This window comes from Bombus affinis, chromosome 17, assembly GCF_024516045.1.
Source record: "Bombus affinis isolate iyBomAffi1 chromosome 17, iyBomAffi1.2, whole genome shotgun sequence".
Lineage (NCBI taxonomy): Eukaryota > Metazoa > Arthropoda > Insecta > Hymenoptera > Apidae > Bombus > Bombus affinis.
The window spans coordinates 4,360,986-4,381,388 of NC_066360.1; the positions used below are offsets into that span (position 1 = coordinate 4,360,986).

General features: G+C 36.1%; 1 protein-coding gene and 1 long non-coding RNA gene across 7 annotated transcripts in view; both read right to left on the bottom strand.

Moving 5' to 3' along the window:
- LOC126926026 (phosphofurin acidic cluster sorting protein 2) overlaps nt 1-20,403 on the bottom strand; it is a 172,448-nt gene that overhangs the window by 92,772 nt on the left and 59,273 nt on the right. The gene's annotated exons all lie outside the window — the stretch shown is intronic.
- Nucleotides 8,491-18,054, bottom strand: LOC126926063 (uncharacterized). Its single transcript, XR_007714245.1, has 2 exons — nt 17,280-18,054; nt 8,491-16,953 (listed from the first exon to the last, which is right to left on the bottom strand). It is a non-coding gene; the product is annotated as an uncharacterized LOC126926063 (long non-coding RNA).

The window sequence follows — 20,403 nt, forward strand, 5'->3', positions numbered from 1 at the left end:
ATGAAATTCAACACTGAATAAATACAAGAGACAAACGCATAAGTTTGAAAGAAAGTAACGAGGGTATGGTTCATTTACTTCCATGAAACGTAACTTTCCTCGATAATATTTTTCTCCTTCGTAATTGATCGTTATTCAGCTGGAAAATGGCTGCTATAAGTTTCGTTGTATCGCGGAATCTTTTCACCGCTGTTAGCGATTGCCGCGAACGAAGCAGCGCAACGGTAAATTCAATTTCCTTCTGCAGAAAGCTGCCGGCTGTGATTGCTTCATCTGTGATTGTCATTTGCGTTACTCGAGGCTTCCTGCAAGTCGTTCAAATTAGCTTCACACCGGAAGCTAATTTCAAGCGAACCGTAGTTACGTTTGTTGAAAAACTACGTTTACTTTCAACTGGACCATTCCACAAAGTGTCGGTCCTTGATACTGTGCTTGCTCATTTGCGAAGTGTATCTCAATATCAGTTTAACTGGACATTATCATTCCGCCATCGACTGCCCAAGCGTGTAAACGTGTGTTTAGTGCCCATCAAAGTTTATAATACAATAAATGACGACTCTGTTGAAGGTCAATTGAAAACAGAAATAAACCAAGTGTTTTCCAAACTTCCTCGTGGAAAATCCGACATCTTTAATCTTTAATCCTAAGCATAGACTCTCGACTAATTATTTCAATTTGAATTAATGAGCTCGAAGATGGCTCAAGTAACTCGATCGGGTTCTCATCAGCAAAACTACAACCGCACTGTTCAACCTCCTCCGTGGCAAAAGGACAGCATATCCCTCCTTTCAAAAGACGCTAACAATATAAAAAAACGTAAGCCAGACACAGTAGAAAAGTCGCCGGCCACTTCAACTCTAAGGCTACCGCATGGGATGGAAAGAAGAACGACCGCAGGGGAACCAGCCTTCTGAATATGTTGAACCGTTCCGATAAAAATGGCATGCACCGACTACACGTTCATTAGGAACGGAGGAACCAGTTTTATTGATATTGTCAGCCTAAATAAGAGACTGGCGAGGAAGTATGCCAGTGGGAGGATATCGAAAGTCAGGCAGGCATCGGACCACCGCTACGTCCTTCATAGTTTTAAAATCAAAAGGTGCATTCGACAAGGGATGCTGACATGGGTAAATTTGTTTTGATGTTTGATGGATACCATGGCAAGTCATTTACAGATGTTATCGATGACGAGGAGGCACAGGGTGATCGCTTACAGACTATCCTGGAAACGACATGTGCCTCTGGATTATCCATCGATAGGGAAGAGAATGTGCGAATTATTGGTGGAATGATGAAAATAGCTGTCCTAAGGAAGAAAACGATTAGGAGTAGAAGAAAGGTCCTGAGAGTCAGAATTACAGGCACCAAGGACGCAACTCAACTGAGCGAAGAACTGCAAATTAATAAGATGAGGCTGGCGAGGATGATAAGAGGAAGTACGAAGAGATACTGCAGTTTTGCGTGACGCTGGATCGGGACCCATGAGGGAGGCCGTACAGGGCCATCATGTCTATGGTGGCCCCGAGAGTACAGACGGACTGCCTGCACATGGATAGGGCTCGAGCTACAGTTGACGAACTCTTCCTGACGAGGCCAACGGAGAGAAGGCAAGGTCTGTTGAGGAATTGCAACCAATTGAGGAGAAGAGGAAGAAGGTGAAGACTGCAGGATCTCAAAGGAGGACCTGACGGATGCCTGTAGGAAGATGAACCCCAACAAGGCGGTTGGTGTAGATGGTATACCAGGGACAGCGGTCAGAGTATTGGTGGAAAGGGGAGCAGAGAAAGTGTTGAGAGTGTTGAATACCGTGAACGACACAGGCAAGATCCCGGCGAAATGGAAGATAGCGAGGGTGGTGCTCATACCTAAACGGGGCAGAGATCCCACGTTAACATCGTCTTTCTGACCCATCAGCGTGCTTCCAGCACTTAGTAAAGTCTGGGAGTACACGTTTAAGAACCTAATTGAGGAAAGCCTGGGACTGGACCCATTTCACGATGACCAGTATGGGTTCAGGAGAAGAGTAAGTACGGTGGATGCCCTGCGCTGAGTAATGGATCTTGCTGACTGATCCAAAAGAAGAAATAGGATTTGTGTGTTGGCGGCGGTGGACGTGAAGAACGCGTTCAACACTCTCAGCTGGAGTAAGATCTTTGAAGAAGCAGAATCTAGAGGGATACCCAGAAATCATCCTTGAGAATCATCTCTAGAACAGAAAGATTATAGTAAGGACGACAAGAGGAACTGTAAGGAGGAATGTGTACGCGGGTGTCCCTCAGGGATCTATACTTGGACCACTGCTCAGGGATCTGGTGTACGACGGTCTACTAAAGGAGTTGAAGATTTTTCCACCGCTTTTGCCGACGACTTGGCGGTGATTCTCGACGTGGCCAAGCAGGAAGAGGTGGAAAATAAATGAAGTATGGCGGTGGGTGTAATTGTGCGGTGGTGTGCCGATAAAGGATTGAAGATTACACAGGAGAAGACCGAGGTGATACTGCTAACGGGCAAGCGGATGGCCAAGATAATTGAGATGAACGTGGAGGGGCATCTTCTGACCACGAAGCAGGACACAGTCAGATATCTGGGCATGATCCTGGACAGAAAAAAGACATGGAAACGATACATCCAGAACAAATCCTGACAAATGAAATCAAAACTAAAAAGATTCTAAAAAGATTCTAGAAAGAAACTAAAAAGATTGGTTAATAACCACCAAAATCTGCTAGTTGCTCAATTACTTGACACGTTGGATCAGATCTGCAGGCTAAAAAGACTTTAACCTTTAGATTTAAGCATTAGATTCAACTAGAATCAGACATAGAGAAACGTTTATTAAACACGACACGACGATTTATTTACTTATAATTCTCACGCCTGAATTAATTGCGAAGTTCTTCCAAATAAAAAAACGAGAGCAACTCAACTGCCAACGGCTCTGCTCTCAAACTGATCCTTCAAACAAAGTGCAAGCAATCTCGGTCGCATTAGCAGAAATGCGCGTGTACGTTGTTTCCAAGTATGTCGCAGTTTTAATCTTGGAATACGTGGAAATTCCAAATTAAATGCAATTACATGGCAAGTTTTAGACGATGTACGCGCCTAATACACGGATTAAGATAATTAGTTCGAGAAATTTAGAGCAAAAGTAATTCCCCTGTTTTATGACGGTTTCTTTTGACAACGAAGAACTTATAATTACAAAACTTGTGCTTGTAAGAAGGTCGAAAGCGTGCACTGTAGCCCGTGTAATCACAAGCGCATCTCCGGTTCTCGTTGCTTTTGCAGAGTACTTGAACAACTTCAGAAAAACGTCACTTTGTACTTTGTACTTTGGCGCTTTAAACGCTATACCCATGGGGAGGATATACTTTGAAACAGCGACAAGGTCTAATTGCAAAGTTTTAGAACGTTCACTGACGATTCTGTACGACAACAAAGCTGTTTCTTCAAAGCTACCCATTTGCGAAAAGAAACTGAAAGGTCAGATCGAGTTTCTTATTAAAACTGTTCCACAAGTGTGTTTAATAAGAAACAGTATCTGCACACCTTGCTTTTGAATCTATTGATTTTTTATCTCGAAGTGAGAAGAAAATAAATATGTTGCAAGTGCATAAAGAACCTACAATTGAACAGAAAGTTTGTTCCATTTTTATTTATAGATTAATGTTTAAACAATGGCTTAAATTTAATTGTTTCCTGGTATTGTTGATTAGTCAACAGTCAACTGTAGAGTATGGAACAATCATTTTTGGAAGAGCTTATTGCTTGCTGACCTCAGAATATTTCAAACATGATTCATTAAAACAAAGCAAGAGGTACAAAAATTTATCTTCATCTTAAATTAACTTAATTGCTTCCTGGTGCTGTTGATTAGTCAGCAGTCAACTGTAGAGTGTGAAACAATCATTTTTGGAAGAGCTTATTGCTTGCTGGCTTCAAATTATTTCAAACATGATTCATTAGAACAAGACAAGAGTTTGAATAATTTGTATTAATATCAAATTAACTTAATTGTTTCCTGGTGTTGTTGATTAGTCAGCAGTCAACTGTAAAGTGTGGAACAATCATTTTTGGAAGAGCTTATTCCTGTTAGCCTCACACATGTTCAAACATGATTCAAACACCAAAACAACGCAATACTACCAATAGTACCTATCTGATTTTTATGATATTTTCGAAGTGATAGAAACCGAAGTGAACCAGAATGGAATAAAAATGTACTCAGAACGTAGAAATTTCAATCTCTTTGGAACGTGTTGCTCAAGAAACAGAAATTAACGCGTTATCGACGTTTCATCTCGCAACATTTTATCGAATGTTTCTTTCCCAATAAATTTACATTATTCAGTTTTTTAATTGCCTGACTGTAAAAAGGAATTCCAAGGATTCGACCAGTATTTTTCTCCTATCGCCATGTGATTCCATTTTTACGAAACCTTACAATTTCGATTGCGAAATATTACGATACACAATCTTATGAAACTCAAAGAAGCTCAAGTATTTGTAGATTATGATAAACCCATGTTCGGTCTTTCAGTTAAACCTCTTCCACACACGACTTATAAGAAAAAAAAAAAAAGATTAAATTAGGAATGCTGGTGTGTAATCAAAGCTTAACAGACGACATCCTTCCACGGATGTCTCTGTAATAATCACGCGATACGATAAATCGTGTAACTGTTACGCAATCATAGATTGCTCGATAGATATGTGATACGATCATCGTCGTGGCATGGAGGTCTATTTTTTAAAAAATCCAAAATTGAGTAATCGAAGCTGGTCCACACGTCGCTCTCCGCTTCTCACTGTCACCTCGTCGTCGGTTGTCTATCGTCGATTGTCTATCGTCGATTGTCTATCGTCGATTGTCTATCGTCGTCAGTTGGAAGATATTAAAATGCGTGGCCTTTCGCGTGCGCATCGCACCATCGCACCATCGCACGCCCCATCCACGCCACGGCGTTCTTCGTTTCGTAATCCTCTAGTCTCGCGCCGCGCCGTTTGCAAAGCGATGAGAGTCGTCTTCAAACTAAAGACGCACGCGTCTAATGCGCGTGGGCTCGAGAAGAAATAATTACGGTAATTTGCCGCTGTTCCTTTTTCCTGTTTCTTTCCGTTTTAATTCGCGTCCTCTGTTCTCTTCCGTTTCCACCTCACCTCCATGGTGTTTGTTAGACACCGATTGCAAATTGTACATGCAAATCTACGTCAATTATTACGCACGCACCTCTTACGTGATTTGTTTGCTTGTCGATATTGTTTATTTATTCGCATGTGGTGAATATACTATTGTATTTGTTTATGGAAAATTATTATATTATTTAGCGAGTTGCAGTTCGGATATGGTTAAGGTAACACGTTGACTGCGGATATTGGTGCATTTTTTGGAAATTTACCATTCCAACAGTTTACACACAGCGTATAATGTACAAGAGTATGGTACAATATTTAAAGCTGAGCTTTTCTTGTGATATAATACTCTATGTAGTACAATATATCTGATGGTAAATTATATTTAGTGAAGACCGGACAAGTTTCTATTTACATTCACGCTTGTTTAACTTTGTTCATAGAGATGCAAAATTCCATAAACATTCGCAATAAGAATATAATAAAATATAGAAAATTATAGATAGAACAGTTTCATTAATAATGATTTATGACAGACAATATTATATTGGATTATGGGTGTATATGTATGTTTGGGTTATGGCGCTGTATGGAGGTTTGGGACATGGTTGTATATGTATATAAAGTATATGACATATATATAATATATGTACATAATGTATAACATAGTATATATAACAATATAATATATTATATACTATACATAATAATATATATCAGTATATATATGGCATCTATTTATTTAATTATTTTTTACTATATTTTATTTACTATATTATAATTATATTTATAATAATAAATATATTATTATAATTATTATAATTATTATAATTATATTTATAATAATAAATATATTATAATATTATATATTATATTAAATATATTATAATGTTATTAATGCAATATTACACATATATTTATATTTTATTTACTGTATTATAATTATATTTATAGTAATGATATATTATAATATTGTATATTATATTAAATATATTATAATGTTATTAATGCAATATTATAATTATATTAATTTTATTTACTATACTATAATTACATTAATAATAATAAATATATTATAATATTACATTATATATCGTTACACTGTATCGGACACTGTGTATGATACGTGCATGGAAGCGGGACGTTGCGTTCCTGCTAAGAAAAGCAAATAAGGCCATAGTATTAGTTTAGTTTTCAAGCAAATAATTGCTACAAAGATGAAAAACGAAGCTTCTAGTTGAAACGATTTGAGAAGCGTGTTCAGAACAAACGATATTCCGATATTTTAATCGCTTTCTGAAAATGAGGTTGCACGACGACTGGCTACATAGCCTTAAGTCCTGTCGAGTGCACGTTAGACAACGAAATTGCGGTTTATTATTTTCATCGCGTGAATGGAGACAGGTGAAATCGATTGCATGTTACGTCAGCGTCGACCAGGATAAATACGTTTATTCCGTGAGGCGAAGAAAACCAAGTACTCCATGCAGGATCATACACTTTTATCATCCACTAAATTGCCCCATGTGTCTGATAAATTATATTCCCTCATTAATTTACCTCCTTACAAAATTTAGATTGCACTATCTATATTATAGATGTGTTATTATATACACTTTCGTTCTTCGTTTGGAATTCAATGATCTGCGTGTACGAACTAACAAATTAGCAATATAAATAGTAAATTACAATTTAGATAGTATATTATTTATAATTAGTAATTAATAGAAACACATTAGTGACATATAGCAGATTAGTAATTTCCACTATTACATACATCTTTTATTCATAAGATTTCTAATTCTTTATAGTGGCAATTAATCCGTAATTAATGAAAACCTAAACAATTAAAGCCTCTAATTAACGTTTACCATTTATCAATCAGAATCTTTCCAAAAGCTGTTTACCTATTAATTAATCAATATTTCAAGACAATTCTTCCATCTACGACTAATGCAACTCTGCTTTCCAATATACAGGGTGTGATCGAATGACAGGAACGAACAAACGGCAGGTGATTTCTTACGAGAAAATACGAAGAATTTTCCATCATACGACAGGGAAAACCAAGTTTGCAGACTTGAAGAACGCCTTGAAATTTACTCGATGCGAGTAAAGACATTTCAAACTTTCACGGTGCTCGGACACGTTTATATTGGGCCCAAAATGAAGATTCCGAGAAAACACACACAATTTACAATTACAATACAATTGCTCATCCGGAAGAACCGACATGGAGACACGTAGGTCGTCGGATCGTAATACGAAAGAATTGAAATTTCTTTCAGAACGATACTCGTCGGGACGAGACATTTTCCAGCCGAGCGTACGATCTAACGATCAATAAATCAATATATACATTGGGTATACGTCATGCGTTAGTGGACAAAACTTTCGTTCGGTTGTGAGGCGAATGACAAATGAACGCCAGCCGCAGGACTTTCCTATTTTTTTATTTTTTTAAGCGAGCCACACGACTTTCCGTGATAAAACTCCTAGTCATTATTTCTCTTCCGAAATCTTTTAATAAATGTTTCGTTTCCTGGTTGCTTGCGGAGCCAACGACCCTGAACCCTCAAGCATTCACCGGGTGTTCCGAACCTACATGACCGGACTACGACAACCTATAGGCGCAAAAAGAAATGGAAAGTATGTCGTACAGAGTTTGTCAACAAACGTTCTGTTGCAGAGATCGTAAAGAAATATTGAAAAAAAAATAGTAACATAAAAATGTAATGAAACATTGCTTTCTTTGTTTTGTATCCGACCTCAAGGACATCGTTTCGAAACGAGGAATTAAAAGTACCAGCCGATCGTTTTTCGTGTTATTCATCGTCATATTATTGGGTTGGCAACTAAATGATTATGGAATTTGTCAATACAAAATGACAAAATCCGCAATTGCCTAATTGCCAATCCAATATTACGTTTCACATCAACAACACGGGATTGTTACCACGTGATGACAAAAAAAGTAACTGCGATAATACGGTGGTCTTTTGCGCGCTGCGATGGAAAATGAGTTAGTTTCTAACACTGTGATGCAACGTCTATTACCAAACTAACTCTGTGTAACGTTTCTTCCTTCCTTTTGTCTGTAGATCGAACAGTTTGAGTGTGGCACACCCTATGTATACGTATTACGTTCGCCTGTAAGTATGGACCACCTAAAGCGATCACTGTCAAGGACGACTGTTGATCAAAATACCAAGGCATTAATATCTCTTTCGTGTAAAATTTCATGTTGATACATACGGCGGATGAATGGCGCTAATAGAATAGACCGTTGACACTAATAGACGCCGGAGATAAATCGTTTTCTGGTAAGCGTACGGACTTTCTCTTCTTTTAGACTTCTTTACTTTTTTTTTTTTTTCTTTCTAGCGAGTTGGTGCTGTCGCGCGCAGATCTTATCGCACGCAGGTCGAAAAAACATCAAACTGAAATAAACAAAGTGAATTTTTTTTCTAGCGAGTCCGTGCTGTCGCGCACAGATCTTATCGCACACAGATCGAAAAAAACATCAACCTAAAATAAACAAACCGAATTGTATTTCTTGTTATGTTGCTCGCACGCTAGTTCGTTTCTTCTCGCTCGATAAATTTATCGCTCTTATTTATCGATCGCAGCTTGCCAGAAGGATAATGTTCGAGGTAAAAAAGAGGAAGTAGAAATGTTTGATGTTTCACGAAACCTCGTAGACGCTTATACAATCGGCAATTTACAAAACAAAACATAAAACTATATATCATTTTGTAAATTGTCGATCATACAAGTTTCTATCGCTCGCTGCGTTCTGCAAGCTCGCGTTTCTTTCGCCCCTCCCCGCCCCCCCGAGGAATAAATCCACGTTACAGGATTGTTATACGAATCTTACGATATTCCCGGCGATGTGAAAACTCTGAAACTTGCAGCGTAGAATATATTTAGATAGCATCAGTTGCTGAATTATTATGCATATCTGTAGCTTCAGTTACAAATTCTAGTGACCTTGTATCCACGACACCACGCATCTTTGTTCGTTCTTTCGCTTTTGTACCCGATGTTTGAAAATACGAATCACGCTGCTAACAGTTACGAATTACATCAATTTAGAACATGCCACAGACTGTGTTTAAATCACTGCCTAGAATAATAATTTGTCATTTAATTATTTCAATTATCCAATTACCTTACGTTTAATTTTATGTATACTTTATATAGGAATTATTATATATATATTTTATATTGAAATTTCGTGAAATTTATATATCTTATTACATTATATTACAAATTTATTAAATTTCGTGTCGTGCAGGCGTCAAAAAGTGCACTTTTATGACACACTGATATTATCAACCGAGTATCCCAACTACTTCGATGGATAAGTAAACCGAATCGGAAAGTCAGCGAAGTGAAGCTCATTCGAGGTACTTTTGCAACGCTAAGATCGTATCTAATCGATCGGAAGCGGCATTACTGGGGAAGTTGAAGCGGATGAGTCAAGTCCAAGGGTAGAAAAGTTTAGAAATAGTAGCCACGCGTTATCTTGATGGCGATGACTAAGAAGCAGCAAGACTCATCGTTTCCAACAACAAAGAACTTCCAAACGAAAGTTCTTTGCTTTTCCTGGAAAATCTGTCAACCAAACAGATGCAAAAAATCCTCCGCGTTGTTTAAAACGTTTTCACGAAACACGTGTTCGCGAAGGGAGAACTTGCGAACAAAGATCGCCACTCTCATCCTATGGAAGCAAAATTGTGGTCGGTGCAGTCGTTGATTTCAACAAAAATATCGTAGAACTAACACTAACAGGATTTTCGTAAGTGAAAATTATGTCAATATTTTTATCAGTCTGCGAAATAATTTTCATAAAAAGGAAGATATCTATATGCTTTGTGAAAATATTATCAGATCTCTAAAAAAATGGAAAAATATACGCGTAACAAATGTTCGTACAATTTAATGGAAGAAACTAATAGGACCTTTCTGGAGAGAAAATCGCTAGATTTAATTATGCTGATGCTTAGCATCGAGCTTTCCTCTTGGCGGTGCTTTTTATCATTTTGCATCAGTTCGTCTTGTAAACCCATTTCTTCCGCACTTCGATGCAGATTATTTTTTGAAATATCTACGTACATTTTATGCTACGAAGCGGTGACTGTACGAATATTTTTATCATTTGCTAAATATCTATTAATATTTTCACGATAGGATTATAGCTATCGCATTCTTCTTTTCTTTTTTGTTATTTTTTATTCGTTAAAATCACTACACGAGGTTCTGCAATAATTTTATTAAACTTAGGTATCGTACGAATACTTTAACTGCGGGTACCAACGTGCAAACTTAAAAGTAACATCAATTACCGAAAGCAAACTTCCATTTGAACCAAATTTGCTGCCCTGAATTAATTTTATTTAATACGTGACACTGCGAAAGAGACACGCAGTGATCCCATTCACAATTGAAAAATCCAAACGAGCTTATTGTAAAATCACTGTATAATACTACAATATAATCTAAATATTCAATAACATCTTGCTATTTCTTAAAATTCGCATATATATACATTGTAGAAATAACACACAATTGCGAGCTTCAAAACACAAACTTCCAAAATTCCTAACGCAGTCGATTAAAAAACGCAATCAGAAAATTGGAAGCCCCCCGCACAATTTCTTAAAAAAAGAAAAGATCTCTGTATCTCAAAAGACACATCCATAAACGTTCTATTAAATGTTGCATCGCGTTAAATAAAAGCATATGTTGGAAGCTTTTGCACAGATATATGGTTAGGGGTCAACGAACAATGTAGCGAGAATGTGAGAGGTTGCCATTTGAAAATAGAGGGAAAAAGTATATATTTCGAGGTAAGAGTAAACGCGGACTAAAACGGGACGATGAAATACGAGTGGTAAAAGAGGTGATGCCGCGCGAAACACCGAACGAGACTATGGAAAATGTTCTGTACCGCAGCATGTCGCTCTGTGCACGCTGCACACTGCGCGCGCTACGGACTACAAGCTGTTAGCTGACTGGCGTAAGCTTGTAGTCGTAACTGACACATGGAGCCGCGGGGATAAAGAATGTCCGACTCTTCCGTCGTTTATGACTCACCGTTCGACTATTTGGTTCGTCTAACGCCGACCGTCGCCTAACCGACGAGAAAGAAAGCCAGGCGACCGGCTAAACGACGAGTGAAGCGACCTTTTCCATGTAATCTGGAAAGCCTGTTCTGCTCCCTTTTCCTACGAAAATTGACGCTCCGCCAGGCGAGGCAGCGATACGAAAATACGAAGAAGCCAAAAAAAGAACAAACGCGTACACTTTTGAAATTGCTCCCTATAGATAGGAAAATATTTCTCCATTTTATCGAACAGATTTCTCTTCTCTTCTCTCTTCGTTGTGCGTCAAACGTAACGCGCGCCCTTAAAGTTATTACGGCAGAAATGGCGCGCAGAATCACTACGAGTGATTTGTCCGAGTAATCGCAGAATTACTATCACGGTGGTTGCCTAACTTCATTCACGACCGAGGCCGTGATTTTTTTTTTTTTTATCTCGAACGAATTTGCTCGCGTAATTCTTCACGCTGATTGAATTAGGTCTTATAAAGTAATTGTCCGCATAGTTCGCGTAAAAATATCTGCGTATAATACGAACTCGAAATTTCGTTAGGTTTGCCGCATATGCAATGTAAATGTATTTTACTGAGAATTAAAATTGCAAAATAATTCAGCTTTCCTTTCTTTATCTTAATTTCGTATTTGAAACAGTAATATATTAATATTAATGTTTATTCTCGATTTCGGAATCATAATATTCGCTTCATACCGTTAATATAGAGTGCAGTAGAGTGTCGGGTTATTCGAGACCCGTTTAACTCAAGTTTCGTATTATCCGAGGTGTTTTCGACTATAATGTAACTTCGTATTTCTTGAAACTTCAACACGAAGAGTACGGAAGTCTAAATAGTCAGGTGACGCGCAAGCAAAAGTCGATCCAACTTTCAACTGAAGAAATAATTCGTTAAACGGAAATAAATGCGCACCGTTACACTATCGAAAATTGCCTGCGATTTTATTGCACGATTTATGAACCCAACCTTTCCGCAATATCCGAGATAAACCCGGGCCACATCACTCCGGATCATCGAGGTTCTACTGTACAGAGGTTGCGCGATGCGATGAAGTACAGTTACGCTGTGCACCAATCAGAAGTCATCTTCGTGAAAAATTATAAATCACTATGAAAAGTTGTCGTGATTGAGCACGAACGTAATCGAGTCGCTCGTGATTCGCAAGTAGCAGTTTACGTCGTCACTTATTAGTGACCGTGTTGAAAATGGTCAGTGGAACAGAACGAATCTATAGTAGTATAGTATAGTATTTATAATGTTATAATATATATATTATAGTGTGTGTCGTAGTGCAATATTTATTGCATAAACCAACAACTTTCAGAAAATCTAAAGCTTTCCTTCTCCGGATTTCTATTTATAGCATCCTGTGCGAATTTAGAGCGAAGCTACACCATGCTGCACACTTTTAATATTGTATTTAGTGCGGTACTTAGTGTTTAGTATCTGCTATTTGGTATTCAGTATCCAGCATTCAGTATTCGGTAATTAGTATTTGCTATTTTGTATTTGGTATTTGGTATTTGATATTTGTTGTTTAGTGTTTGGTACTTGGTACTTGGTTTTTTTATCTAGTACTTGGTATTTGATATTTGCTGTTTAGTATTTGGTATTTGATATTTGGTACTTGGAACTTGTTATTTGGTTTTTGTATCTGGTACTTGGTATTTGATATTTGTTGTTTAGTGTTTGGTATTTGGAATTTGATATTTGTTGTTTAGTGTTTGGTACTTGGTACTTGGTTTTTTTATCTAGTACTTGGTATTTGATATTTGCTGTTTAGTATTTGGTATTTGATATTTGGTACTTGGAACTTGTTATTTGGTTTTTGTATCTGGTACTTGGTATTTGATATTTGTTGTTTAATGTTTGGTATTTGGTATTTGATATTTGTTGTTTAGTGTTTGGTACTTGGTATTTGATATTTAATGTTTGGTATTTGCTATTTGGTACTTAATATTTTGTACTTAGTATTTGATATTTTTATTTGGTACTTGTTACTTTGTATTCGCTATTTGCTATTTGATACTTGGTACTTAGTATTTTGTACTTGATATTTGGTATTTGTTATTTTGTACTTGGTATTTGGTATTTAGATTTTTAATAGTATACTGTGAAAATTTCTGCATCTATGAGAAATTCGCATATACAAAGATACAGAAAAACATACGTAATACGTAAAAATGTGTAAAATATTCAATGTATAGTAGGCATTGCAATTTTTAAACGATGAACTAACATCTTGTACAAACTCCAGTTTTTCAATTATTCGTTCGGGCAAATACTGCGGATATTTGCATGAATATCCGCAGTCCAGTTTGTCTGACCTATTCATAATAGAGTCAACGTTGCCTGATCATTTCTGTTCAGCAAGTACGGCAATTATTTATACCGTTACGAACTTTGTGTAACTTTGTAGGTCTCGAACTCCTCCATTCTTCGTCCCGTAATTCTATTGTCGCTTGAACGCCACTTCTGAAGATCTTCGTAAACTACAGATTCACGATTTATAGTAGACGTACTGGAGCCAGCCGTTCGCTGTTCAGTCGACGTCCTTATTTCCCTCGAAAACGACATCTCATGGGATGTAGAACATCTTTTTGGCAAACTTGAGTATTGCATCCGTTTCGATAACATTGCGAATTATCGCGTAGCTGTCGAAATTTTACAAAGCCAACGTGACACTTTGCGGCCAGGCAGAGAAAGACACAGGAGAGTAGTAAATTTGTTGGCTATCGATTTTCCTGTATATCTCAGAGTTTGCAGAACGACAAATATCTGACTGGTGGGAACAGTCTTTCGGAAGTCTGCTCTGGAAAGCAGCTTTTCTTCTCCATACTACACGTTCCACTATATTTTCCACGTACAGTCCAAAGCAAATATTTGTCTGCGTTTTGGATATTCGTCGGATAATTCACAACAAAAACTCGTATAATATCCGCGCATATTCTTACGCTTGTGCGAGTGGAAATTCTAATAAAAATATTTGAAACATAATAAAAAATCGCTATACCAAGAACATCATTTTTCCATTAATTCCTCGAGAACAAAGGGACAAAAAATCATGCAATGCATGTAGAACCAACTCACTCGAGATTTCGCAGTTCTTGTTCAATTCCTTGTTAACTAATAATTTATTTTTTATTTTCTTCTTGTAGTTCCAATACCAATACTTTAAATCTCCAAAACTAACGTAATTTTGAAATCTTACGCTCTCAATAGAATGAGATGGAAAGTACAAGGTAGCAAAGGAAACAAATTTGTCTTTAAAAACACGTGACTGTTTATCGTTAAACGTGCGGATTTGTTAACAAGTCGTTCGTTGACTGTGTCTCGCACGAGCATCAGCGTTGAGGTGCTAAATGGAGCGTCGGTGGAAATTATGTTGCCATTTCTGGCAACTGGATTTTAGCTTAACTTTTTTCTGGTATTAAATGATCTCTCGGTTACTGAATAACTAAATTGTCAGAATAATTAATGGGGCATCATCGAGTTTCGTGTAACCAATCTTCCTATAGCATCAACCACATATTTACGAATATTATAGTCTTATCCTGATGATTTTATTTTTTATTTGATTATTTGATCAATTTTTAATCATATTCTTATATCCATGTATAATTCTAATTAATTTCAACTTTCTGTATCAAATGAAGCATTTTATATTCTCCATTAATAAATATCGGCTCTGTATTTAATTAGCCAATAATAAATTAACAGGAATTTAGCCATTTTGAAACATCACATGTCCTATGACGTGTTATAGCTGGGTCGACTATATTTATATTATTATATGATATTATTAATATATCTGCTATATTATAACAGGATATATTCATTAAAACAATTCCATCCAATAATATGTACAATATTATTTACTTTTCATATAGTAAGTACTTCAATTTTTGTTTTCTCTGGTATATCATTACCATAATGTTTATCATTCACATTCATATAGTGTGTTAGCTAATGGTATTAACTTGAAATATAAATTCCAACCTACGAAGGTCAATTATTTAGCTTCAAATGTTTTAACGTTATCTAAGTTATTGAAACAATACAACTGGATCAGTTAGTTGCTTGTATACTTTGGTTAATATTTACTTCATTTTTTAACTTTAATTTTCACTGTGTTCTATTTTTATGTAGCATTTATTTCTGGTAGGTTGTATTTTAGTTTCAGTTTGGCTCTGTGTATTATTCTCTATCCAGTAAATTGGCTGCTACATATTTATCTATTTCTTCCAAAGTCAAGCAACACAACTCACAAACTTTTAATATTTTCAACATTTATATCTTCCAAAGTCAAACAACACAATTCACAAACTTTTAATATTTTCAATATTCATATTTAACATTTTAGACTTTTAATATAGCGTCACTTCTTCAGGTTGGTGGAATATCCTACAAACATGGTGGCTTCAAAAAATTCAATCACAACTTCTCTTGTATCTACTTTACATTTATACCCAAGTTTCCTTGATTCAAACATCCAATTCTTTCTGTGAAAAGACATCGACATACATTTTGTTATCGCGTCTCGATCACCCTGAATATATTTATTTATTACTTATTATATTTCACTCCTATGGTGTTCTGTTATTCAATCTACTATGATCCACGTTTAATATACATTCTGTATTTATTAGTTGTTATAATTTCATTGTTTCACAGGTCGATATATATTTCTATGAATCATCTTGGCATTTTGAGGATCGTCGCGGTAAGTTAGTAGCTAGCCATCCACTGCGTGCGTTCAGATATTTAGTTAATTATTTATATCGTCTTATTTACTTTCAGTTTCGATTTTACGACGATTCGTGTGCGTGTAAATTACTTTGACAAATACACGCGAGCGTACACATACGTACAAGACCTTAACGTACAAAGTCTGGGCAGATCAATCACGAGACGTGTAAATTAAATTGTCGGGAGGGAGAAAGAGGAATGCGAGGCACGTGAGTTACTCACGTGACAACGTTTCACATCCTTCAAACGCGCAGTAAAATTCATTTCTTTCGAATATTTTACGCCTTCACGCTTTTACGAACGGCACACAGACGAACAGACAAATTACCGGCCACTTGCTACCACGTTTCCAGTGATTTACAAAGACGCTTTACGTGTCCTTATTGGTCATTACACGCCGCAAAGAAGAACACTCGTGGTCGGCTTTTATATAATACTAGGAAATTACACTTTAAAAAACGCAGAGAAATTATTCAATCAGCTAGAAAGAATAAGAATATAAAATATATTTTAAACACACGATGTGTAATTAATGTCATATAAATCGTGTCGATCTCGGCAAAAATTCGATCACATGAACCGTTTCTTTATTCATGTACTTTACTATGATCCCTTTATTTATAAGCAATTAATAATTTAAAAAATTAGTCCCCTTTGAGTAATTTAAATTTAGTTAATAAATGGGACTGCGCAATGATTTATTTTGAAAATGGTGAAAATTTTCGGAAAAGATCGAAAGAACGACAAATTTACGTATCGTACAATGTGATACTTTTATTTATAAGCCATTTATAATTTGAAAAATTAGTTCTGAGGTGATGTGCGTGATAGGTATAGAAGAATCACTCGTAATTGTTTGACAATAACTGTTCATTTGTTTGTGTTCATGGTATACACTAGCGCGCCGAAGCACGGTACGAAAATTAGTTCCTCTTAATCAATTGAAATCTCGTTAATAAATGGAACTGCACAATGATTTATTTTGGAAGTGACGTAAATTTTCGGAAGAGATCGAAAGAACGACAAATTTACATACCGTATAATGTGATACTTTTAAGTATAACAATTAATAATTTTTGTCTTGAAAAATTTCTCCCTTTTAATTAATTGAAATTTCGTTAATAAATGGGACTGCACAATGATTTATTGTGAAAATGGTGAAAATTTTCGGAAAAGATCGAAAGAACGACAAATTTACGTATCGTATAATGTGATACTTTTATTTATAAGCCATTTATAATTTGAAAAATTAGTTCCTTTTAATCAATTGAAACCTCGTTAATAAATGGGACTGCACAATGATTTATTTTGAAAATGGTGAAAATTTTCGGAAAAGATCGAAAGAACGACAAATTTACGTATCGTATAATGTGATACTTTTAGGTATAACAATTAATAATTTTTGTCTTGAAAAATTTCTCCCTTTTAATTAATTGAAATTTCGTTAATAAATGGGACTGCACAATGATTTATTGTGAAAATGGTGAAAATTTTCGGAAAAGATCGAAGAACGACAAATTTACGTATCGTATAATGTGATACTTTTATTTATAAGCCATTTATAATTTGAAAAATTAGTTCCTTTTAATCAATTGAAACCTCGTTAATAAATGGGACTACACAATGATTTATTTTGAAAATGGTGAAAATTTTCGGAAAAGATCGAAAGAACGACAAATTTACGTATCGTATAATGTGATACTTTTAGGTATAACAATTAATAATTTTTGTCTTGAAAAATTTCTCCCTTTTAATTAATTGAAATTTCGTTAATAAATGGGACTGCGCAATGATTTATTGTGAAAATGGTGAAAATTTTCGGAAAAGATCGAAAGAACGACAAATTTACGTACCGTATAATGTGATAGTGTTTTATCTATAAGCAATTTATGCATTGGAAAATTAGTCCCTTTTAATTAATTGAAATTTCGGTAATAAATGTCGATGCATAGTACTTCATTTCGAAAATGATGTAATTTCGTTTCCTGTAATCTGTAGCCTGTCGAAACGATCGAAACGTAATGAAAAAACAAATGATAGTGAATGCTATACTACTGATACTACATATATACATACTGATATGTTTCGAACATTTGATATTGAGAAACTTCACTTATTTATTCAGATTCTTCTTTTCAATTAATTATTTACGAAAATGAATTACCTTGATAACAAATGACAATAATCGAAACGCGTATGTACAATGTGATTAAAAAAATAAAAATAGGATGCAGCTATTTGCCTTACGTATCTCTCGCAATTGTGAACATTGCAAAACACTAGCGCGTAACGATCCGAAATGAAAGATACGTGGAATGTTGCTGATATTGATATAGAAGAGAAATATTTTATCTCTGTTGTTCCTATTTTATTTGCAAACGTGGAACGACAAATTCTAAATGATAGAAAGCTAACGAATTGTACGACTCGCTGGTACTGAAAGCAGCGTGAAATTATTCATTGCCGGGGAAACATATTCGTCTAACTGATTCTCGAAAGAATTATTCGTGTAATTTACATCTACTCAGACGAACAAAGAAACAGAAAAATCGACTACGCTTTATCGGGATTTTTCAATCGCTGGAAAAGCCTCGAACGCATTAGCACGTCGAAACAAACGAAAATGGAAATTCTTTCCAACTAAATGACTTAAAGTAAGTAAGTATCCTAAACGCAATGCGCATGAGACTTGCCTCGTAAATGCGTGATATGTACATAGAAAATGGGGTACTAAAAGTATAAAAATCTTAAAATTTCGCGAAGAAATTATTGATCACCTTTTAAGTACAGTGAATCCCCACAGAGAAGAAATGCCAAGTGACAATGAAGTACTGCCCAGAAAACGATCACATTTTCTGCAGTCGTGTCAAGGGCCCGCGAGCAAAACGAAACGGCAGTGTAAAGAAAAGTTGGAAACGCATTTCTAGAATAAAAAATAGAGAGTATGCTGTGAAAGGAACCAAAAAAGTAACAACATATTGTGATCGTTATACGGACCAGCCGGCACTCTGTCTAACATATTTTTAAAAAATTGCATGAAAAAAGGGAATAATTTTGTTTATAATATTGAATTGTTATGTTTTTACTATTGTATATCTGCTTATAATGTTCAGATAAAATAATATAAACCTATTTTGTACTATCTATTCTATGAAATACATGTGTGACCCATCGCGATGCACGCTATCCCACGGAACAAACTCGAGTGACCCATCCGTAGTGCACGCCGCCTCACGGGACAGACACGTGACCCGCCGATGGTGCACGCCGGCGTCAACGTGTTAAACGCAACGCGCACGAGACGAGAATCGGGACAGAAGCGCAACACTGAATGCTCGTTACGTTTACGTTACGTTAGGATACGCGAAGCAGTTGTTTAAAATTCGAATAATGGAATTGGTAAAAATAAAGTTGTTAAATTATAAAAAATACGCGAAGAAAAAAAAACGCGACGTGAAAGTAGACCGGTTCTGTCTACGATGTTAATTTTCCTCGCGAAAAACGTAAGCAAACACAAACAGCGGAGATGACATGAAAAAGAATCTGGCATAGAATTTTTTTTTTTTTTTTGGCAATCTTCCTTTTTTATCTGCGTCTGGCAATGTTTCTTTTTTATCTGGATCGCAGAGCAACGCTGAGATGTCAGTGCACAAAATCAAGCGACTGCTTGTAACCATAATAAAACGTGGCAAAAGCGCACGAACGACAAGGAAATGTAGCTTCTTGAAAAAACACAAACAGACGATAATTCGCTCTAACTGTTTCTTTTTACGAGTCAATAACTACCAAGTGTGTAACTAACGACACAAATATTCGTACATGACGACACGATAATGTAGAAACCTGCACGATTAATATGGCGGATTTGCTCCAGAGAAACCGTACACGTATCAATTACGTAGCGACAAATACCACGTACGACACATATAACACACATTTGTCTATTAGAAAACGATCATTTACCACGTTATCGTGTCGAACAGCATTTAATTCGCCGGTGTCTGTGCTCGCGTTTAGTTTCGTTCTATTGGGTCGGCAACTAAGTGATTGCGGGTTTTGTCATTAGGTAGTATTGATAAAATCCGCAATCATTTAGTTGCCTACGCAATACGGTACATAAGGTAAATCGAAAATATGTAGAAGTCATCGGAACGAATATAAAACAACCAACTGAGATTTTTTACTAACGTTTTTAACAACTCTGCTAATAAACGTAGATCTTTCGTGGGTCCTTCATTTTGTTCGTTCAACGATCTGACGAATTAACTTTAATTACCGCGCTTCACGCTCACTCTCGTGCCAATTCGACCAATTTATGGAACAATGTTTCTGGAGATTTTTCACTTTTATTTCGTCCGGTTTATTCTTCGCGAAGAATGCGCAAATGTCGATAGGATA